The sequence below is a fragment of the Pinus tabuliformis genome, chromosome 5_2 (genome assembly GCF_031772625.1).
Source record: "Pinus tabuliformis cultivar Carrire ecotype Pingquan chromosome 5_2, CPIR1, whole genome shotgun sequence".
NCBI lineage: Eukaryota > Viridiplantae > Streptophyta > Pinopsida > Pinales > Pinaceae > Pinus > Pinus tabuliformis.
This window is the reverse complement of record NC_142306.1, coordinates 561974301-561982338: the sequence shown is the minus strand read 5'-3', so window position 1 is coordinate 561982338 and position 8038 is coordinate 561974301.

The window sequence follows — 8038 nt, the reverse complement described above, 5'->3', positions numbered from 1 at the left end:
AAGATATAAAGTATGTGAATCTCGGTACGTGTTGTACACCTCAAGGGTGACAAGATTTTATTTGAATTTTCAAGCAGTATTGAGATGTGTTTGCATGGACATACGATGATCCATAAAAGTTATGATACATGAATTATCCAACATGTAATACCTATCAAAGAAGGGGTAAATCCTCTTCAACAAAAATAAGAAAATTTCATCCTATGCTTGAAAACCTCATTAAAAAAGAACTAAGAAAACTATTGTATGCTCAAATCATATTCAAAAATTTTCATTATACCATCATGTCTAATTTGGTTCCCATAAGAAAGAAGTTTAGATAGATATGCCTATGTGTTGATTTGCGCAATTTGAACAGGGTTTCTTCGGATAAGTACAACTATCCCATGCCATCTATTGAGCAGATACTTCAAACAATATATGGGTCAAATATGTTCTTGTTACTAGATGGATTTCTAGATACAAACAGGTTCTAGTAGTAGAACCTGATAGACATAAGACTACATTTAGGACAAAGTGGGGTACATTTGCTTTTAAGCGGAAGCCTTTTGGATTCATCAACGAAAGTGTTCAATTTCAACAGGCTATGGACATCATGTTTTGTGGTATGATTGGATAAAGTGTTTTGGTGTACTTGGATGATGTTACATAATTTTCGAAGAAAAGACCTGATCACGTCATTTGATACATATTTTTAAGCAATGTAGAAAATATGGCATATCCTTAAATACAAAGAAGAACATCTTTGGAGTGTTTGAGGGAAATATCTTGGGACACATCATATCTAAGAGAGGAATTAAGGTGGACCCGAAACGGATCAAGAATATTTCTCAGATTCCCTTTCCTGTGAATATGAAAGCCATGCAATCCTTCATGGGGAAATAACTTCCTCCGAAATTTCATCTCATGTTATGCACATAGTGTTAAGTCGTTAGAGGAGATGACCAAGAAGGATGCAATTTACAAATGGGATAAAAGCGCAAAAGACGCTTTCGCTCGAATCAAATAAGCAATTGTCGAATCCCCAAATTTGTATAATCCAGATTTTGGCAAATATTCCCTTTTATACACTTTTCCTTCTAATACTTCTCTTGCAACCATTCTCACTCAAAAGGATGATCAAGGAAACAAGTGGCCTATATAATTCATGAGCGATGGATTACAAGGGTCTGAGGTAAACTATCCCGCCATTGATAAGCAGTTCTATGTAGTATACAAGGCATTGAAGCACATCGAGCACAACCAATGCTTAGATTGCTTTTTGTACAACAAGAGTTGGGTGAGAGGAGGGTGAACTTGATAACAAGCATTCAAGAGTATGATCTTGAATTCAAGCCATTTCATATAATGAAATTCCATGGTCTATGTTAGCTTGCAACATAAGCGGTTAATGCATTAGAAAAGGAATCTTCTAGATGGGAACAAGAAATTGAAATGTATAATATTGAGCAAAAGCTAACTCCACAAACGTAGCCACATCTTGGTACAAAGATGTGCGACAATATCTAGAGCATGGTACATTTCCCTCACATTTATCAGATAAATAGAAGAGGGTTGTTAGACTTAAAGATTTATCATATCATCTTGTACATGGTGTGCTTTTTTGGAAGCATCACCATGGTGTCCTACTCAAATATCTGGTGGCACAAGATTCAGAAATGGTACTAAAATAATTGCATGATGGGCTAGTTGATAGACACTACATATGAGAGAATACTGCTCAAAAAGTCATGAAGGATGGTTACTATTGGCCCACATTATTCAAGGATGCACATCTATGCCCATAAATGTTCAGTTTGTCAAAGATGTGTTGGTCATGATAGAAAGTCAGCCGCCCCATTGCAACCCATTGTTGTTGAGGAACCTTTTCAACAATGGGGATTGGATGTTATTGGTGAAATTTTTCCACATTCATCAAAGTAGCATTGATATATCTTAACCACCACCTACTAATTCACTCGGTGGACTGAAGCAGTTTCGTTGAAACAAGTGAACGAGCAAGAGGGTCACAGACTTCCTCAATCAAAATATTATTACCAGGTTTGGCATTCCTATGTCACTTGTTTTTTATAATACAACTTACTTTTTTCCACTTAAACTTTATGATTTTGCATTAGAAAATGGTATTTTTTTAAAGCACTCATCTAACTATCACCCTTAGGGAAATGGTTTAGTTGAGTCTACCAACAATAATTTAATCTACATCATCAAGAAAACCATTTACTTTAAGAAAAGTAACTACCATAATTCTTTTGTGAATGCTTTGTGGGCTGATCATGTTACACCAAAACCCTCTTTGAAATCTTCCCCTTACTTTCCCCTGTATGGAAAAAAATTTATCCTTCCTCCGAACATATACCTCTAAACCCTTCAAATCTCTCATGAATCCTAGGGTAAGCCATGTCTTGTGGTTCAGAGCAAGATAGACACCTTGTTAAAGTTAGAGGAAGAAAGGCGGAAAAAAATAAAAATAAATTATCCATCAAATTCTTATCAAGCACTGGTTTGACAAGAAGTTTGCAGGGAACAAGGATTTAAGAGTGGTATACCTAATATTAACGTGGGATAAATCCCATGAAGAGAAAGGCAAACACACTAAATTCTAATCCCTGAGGATTAGACCTTATGTTGTGCATGAAAAGCTTGGAAACCATACTTATCATCTTCAATCCTTAGATGCGAAGATGTATTATCTTCCCGTCAATTCCCAAAATCTCAAATGGTATTTTCAGTAGAAGCCTAGGGTTGTGTCCCTACCCTATGTACATATTTCCTTCCTTGTTCTTTGTTTGTTTGTTCGTTATGTCATGTTGTTTCCCTTTCTGTCGTATTTTGTTTTGTTTTTTTGTGGATAAAACCTTGTGTGAAAGTGTTTTGTTTGGTTCCATCGAATGTGGAAAAAGTTTAAAAGGGCTTTGTGACATGCAAAAAAATTTGGTTTACTTTTTATCCCTCTTCTTTTCCTGGTCTGATACCTTTAGGTCAATGATGTCTCAATGGAAAATATGATCCATTTGGAAGGAAAGCTTTGGAAAAAACCATGACACCCACATCTTTCCTAGGACCTTCTTTCCTTGACTCGGTGTTGTAATTAAGTGGTGCTTTGCATGTTGATCCAGTCAAGTAGAGAAGGGAAAGGGGAAAACTAATAGCAAGCACATAAATTGTAGAGCCATATTATATTCTTTGAAGGAATAACTTCTTCCTCTCTCAATAATTCGGGATCCCCCTTCCACCCTGCCAATACAAACGCCGATAAAATGCCAATGAGCACATTGAAATAAAATAAGGGGTGAAAGAAGAGAAATACTTTCTGCAAAGAAAGAAACTTCACCAGGGTATTGAATAGGCTCACTAGAAGTGAAGGAATGCTTGTGTCCTATAGTGACTCCACTGGTGTACTAAAAAACCCTGCTAGCAACGAAGCAACACTTTAGATGAAACTAAATTTCTGATAATTTCAAACTCACGACTACATATCACCCTTCTCCTAGATCGAAACAATTGTGATATGGAAAAGATTTGTGAATGTGTTTAACCAAGAAAGGGAATATAAGAGACTACATATATAATTGGGTTAAGTGGGGAAGCTAAGGTAATCCACACAATGAATCAATACTTCTTGAAGGACTAGACCCTGTGCTTAAAGCTCAACTAGAACAAAGAAGTTGGAGTACTACTAGTGTGTCACCAAGTGTTGTTGCTGCTACAACACCCTCCAAATTTTGGCCTATATTCAAAATTTGGAGCCTAGTTTAGCCATGTGAGTTGTTGTTTCTAGTAATAAAATACATTCCATGCTTTTTCTCTAAGTTTCCAAGTACCATTGTGAAGATATTCCAAGTGTTGTATTTTGGTAAGGGAAGCGTCACACTTTGAGAAAGAGAGTTATAATGCATCTTTAAGACAAAACTTTGGTACTAATGGGTCCTAACTATCATAGATACATGAAATAAACTCATTCCCAAAGTTCTATGCATTGTTTTATTGATGTCGTTACTTGTTTCACAAAGTGTATCATAAGTGTCACACTTGGAGGTAAGTGTCTTTTGGTTCGCGTTTCAATGGGTACAAGTTGATTTTGGGTGTTAAGTGTTTCATTATTGTGTGATTAAGTGTTTATGAGCATGTGATCATGTTTAAGTCATGTTAGTTTCATCCATCATCTCATTGATCCCACACTTAGTCAATTTCTGAAGTGACCTCTTGCTCGATCAACCCCTCTCTGGTTTGCCTCCCTGAACTGCACATTGCACAGTATTAGGCCCCAATCAACATCCCCTTCCTCCTAGAACTAGGTATTGTGTAGTAATTTCCTATAGGGACTATGCATTACACAGTCATAGTGCTCAGTATTTCCTCATGCCCTTGGAAACTACGCCATTTCCACTTGTAGACAACCTTCCACTGGGTAGTGTGCAATTTTTGTCTGCAACTAGGCCTTCCTCACTCACTAAGTCCCTCAACTACTCAATCATTGTCCTCCTAGAACTATGCACTGCACAATCACAATGGGTAAGCATTATTTTCTGCCTCCTTGACTTTCTCAATTGTGCAGTCCTCTGTATCCATCCCTCTTGAACTGTGCACTGCACAATCCCTAAGACTCCTCCTCTATCCTGCACTCAGTTCTAGATCAATATGTGAATGTCATTAAGAATATTATAGACTAGGAGATTTCTGGGCTGATGTCTTCTTATCATGAGTGACTTCCATCAACAAGTATTGTATCTTGATATGATAGGATGATGCTCAAGGAGGATGCAAAGGAGATCATGAAGAAATACATTTGTGAAGATGGAACCATGAAGAGATCATCAAGCAAGAAAATGGAGGGAAATTGTATCACGAAAGGAGATTGAATATCAAGATCACATGAAAGACTCCATATCAATCAACCTCTTGGAGGATGAAGATGAAGAACATGCAAGATATGTCATGCAGATATGAAGGAAGAAAAAATAAGAGAAGTTTGGCATTAACACATCATCATGAAGATCCAAGTCATTTTTTTCCAAGCCATGGCTTGTACAAGTGACATCACAAGAGTCACATGTGTCACTATATCTTGCCACATAATTTGTGTATGTAATCATGTAATTTCCAAAATGAGAAAATGCAAAGTGTGTGGGAGTCCAAAGGCCACACATAGAATGTGAAAAGTCATGTAGAAGTCCAAAGGTCTCAAAGGAGTTTCAAAAAGTCACATGGAAGTTCAAGAGTCATGATGGGAGCTCAAGAGTCACAAGGGAGGTGGAGAGTCATCTCATTTTTTATATATACACCCTCATAGCTCATGTGAAGGACTTTTCACCTTGGCTACTCAATCTAGGCATAAGAGAGAAGATTAGGCTTTTGAGGAGCAAGTAGTTTCTTAATGTTCCACTATTGGAACAATTGTTGTATCATTTTAATGGTGTATCTTGGAACTTTCACTCAATAATTTGAAGTCGTTGGATCTGAAAAAAAATTCATGCATATGTCGTGAATGATTGTGAGACTATTCTTTCAATGTTTTCCATATATTCTTAATTAAACACATACTAATGAAAATGAACTACTTCGTTGACTTTAGTATGCATCATTGAATCATGTTTCTTATGTTTTCATGATTTTTATTTTATTTTTGAACTATTTCACAAGATTACTAATGACTCTTTCAGATCTATGCACATGTCTTTATTAGGATGGTACTAATAATTTTATCTTAAAGACTCACATTATTTTCCTTTTTCTGAAATTAAAATTATACACTCTACAATTGAATACATCACAAGGTTAACTTACTTTCTTATCTTGAAAGTATGTGTGTTTCTCGTGTTGTTTATTGGAGCCAAGGAAAATTTACAAGATAAATGGAAACCAACCACACTTCCGGTTGGGGCTCATACTACAAACGGTGTGAGGTCTAATTGAGACTTCATACTAGGGAGACCCCCTTACTATTGGCGACATCCAACACCGTTAAAATTTCTTGATGCCATGGAATTTGACTCAAGGGTGATTAGGCAACAAGAAATACCAGATTGTTGCCCAGTCTATGGTTGGGTGGAAAAGCCTAGTCCCTAACTTACTTGCCCATTTTATTTGAGGTAAGTACTTCTCATGATTGAAATGTGCATTAAAATCCAGGCCAAATTCAAGGTATGAGGCATAATATTTTATAAGGAAATATATATCACTAATGATATTTCTTGATAATGCATGTTTTAATTTGATGGTTGTAAGAGTTCAGTTACAAGCCTATGAGTTAAGTCCTGAAGCATACATAGGTATAGTTTGTGAGTTATATATGAACTATTTATTGTCACCTTACAACCATTATCATTACATGTTGATAATCATGTCAGCACTCTACTAAATTCAGTAATGGAAACTTGCAATGTATCCTGGTTTCTTTATATTCTAACCGTGACATGCAATAGTTGTAGCTACTGTATATCCCGAGGTCTGCCAGAAAATGCAGATTTGGTACAAATTTGGGGACTGTCATCTTTTGTTCTGTAGTTGGTATTCAATAATCTCCTTATCCAACATTGATTTTTTTTTTATGCACTAGTTTTACTTTCAAGCCATCGACCACTGTAAGAATACATCTTGTGTAAAGAGCATTGAAAGGCTTATGAGAAACCTATAGACACACACACACCAAAACAGATCGACGTTACCTATGTGAGTGTTTATTCCTTTGGGTATCGTGAAGTTTGTTGGTGCTACACACACACACAGTGTGTGTGTGTGTAGCACCAAGAAACTTCATGATACCCAAAGGAATAAACACTCACATATGTAACATCGATCTGTTTTGGTGTGTGACTCACAATTTTCATTTTCTGAATGATGATGAAATTGGTTCTTCGCTGATAAATTGACTCAACTTGTAAAGTTATATATGCATCCAGAATATAATGTGCATAACTGAGATTATAACTTAATGGAATGCATTATCCCAATGATACATTATTGTCACATTTATGAATATTTGAAAGGTCTTCAAAGTGTTACAATTGTTGGATTCTTTAGCGCTTAATACTTTTTCTGGCAGGTGACAACTTAAATTTAAATTAAGTGTTTATGAACCTTTAAATGAAACAAGTTTCCTTAAGCTGAATTTGTAAGCTTTTCATCTTAATTAATTCTAAATGATTAATCATTCAATTATGGACTTGAGGAAAGAATGTTAATTGCTAATTGTCAAATTGTAGTATGTCACCAGTGAGATTTCCTCCTGAAGTATTTTTAGCTTGAAAGTGTTTCATGCACGTTGATCTAAATGAGTTATGTATAAGTGTACCTTTTTATGTGGCTTTTTGCTAGATCCCCTTGACCTGTAGCTAAATTCACTTTACGCTTAGCATGAAAGGAACTTATATTAGTTCTAAATTGTAGTCATAGCTATAAGGAGGATTTATGCATATGTATGCAAGTAGGAATGATTCTTTGAGAAATTTATATGAGATATAGTTGTACCAAATCACAATCGAAGCACAATCTTTAGCATTAGGGTAAACTATTCATGTGATACTCACAAATTAAGGTTTCAATCAATGTCTGGCTGAGGTTAAAACATAACTATCTCTTCACATTTTGAAAATTGCATCATAAATATGGAAAAATTGGCACAAACTGAGGGGAGAAATAATTTCTTCCTTCTAAATACTTTTGAAAAACTAACCATATATTTTTTTTTAATCTCAAGGCCAAACTTAGCCAAATCCATCCAAAATTTGTCCTTCACATAAACTAATTCATGTTTCTTTTTCCCATTAAAACATTTGTCTAGCTATGTTTATTAGGAAATATGGGATACCAAATAGCTAAACTAATTTCTAACAGTGTGTCCACCTTTCAACCCACTTTTGAAGTGTAAAACCTTCTATGCTTATTAATGAGCATTGCAAAGTTTGCATCTAAACAAAAGTTGAAAGTTTGTTTTTTTTTTGTTGGTTTACCAGCATGCAAGAGCCTAAAACCAAAGAGAAAACAAAGTTGGGAGACTGAATTCAGACCCTTGAAGTCAAAGTATGTTGCTACTACA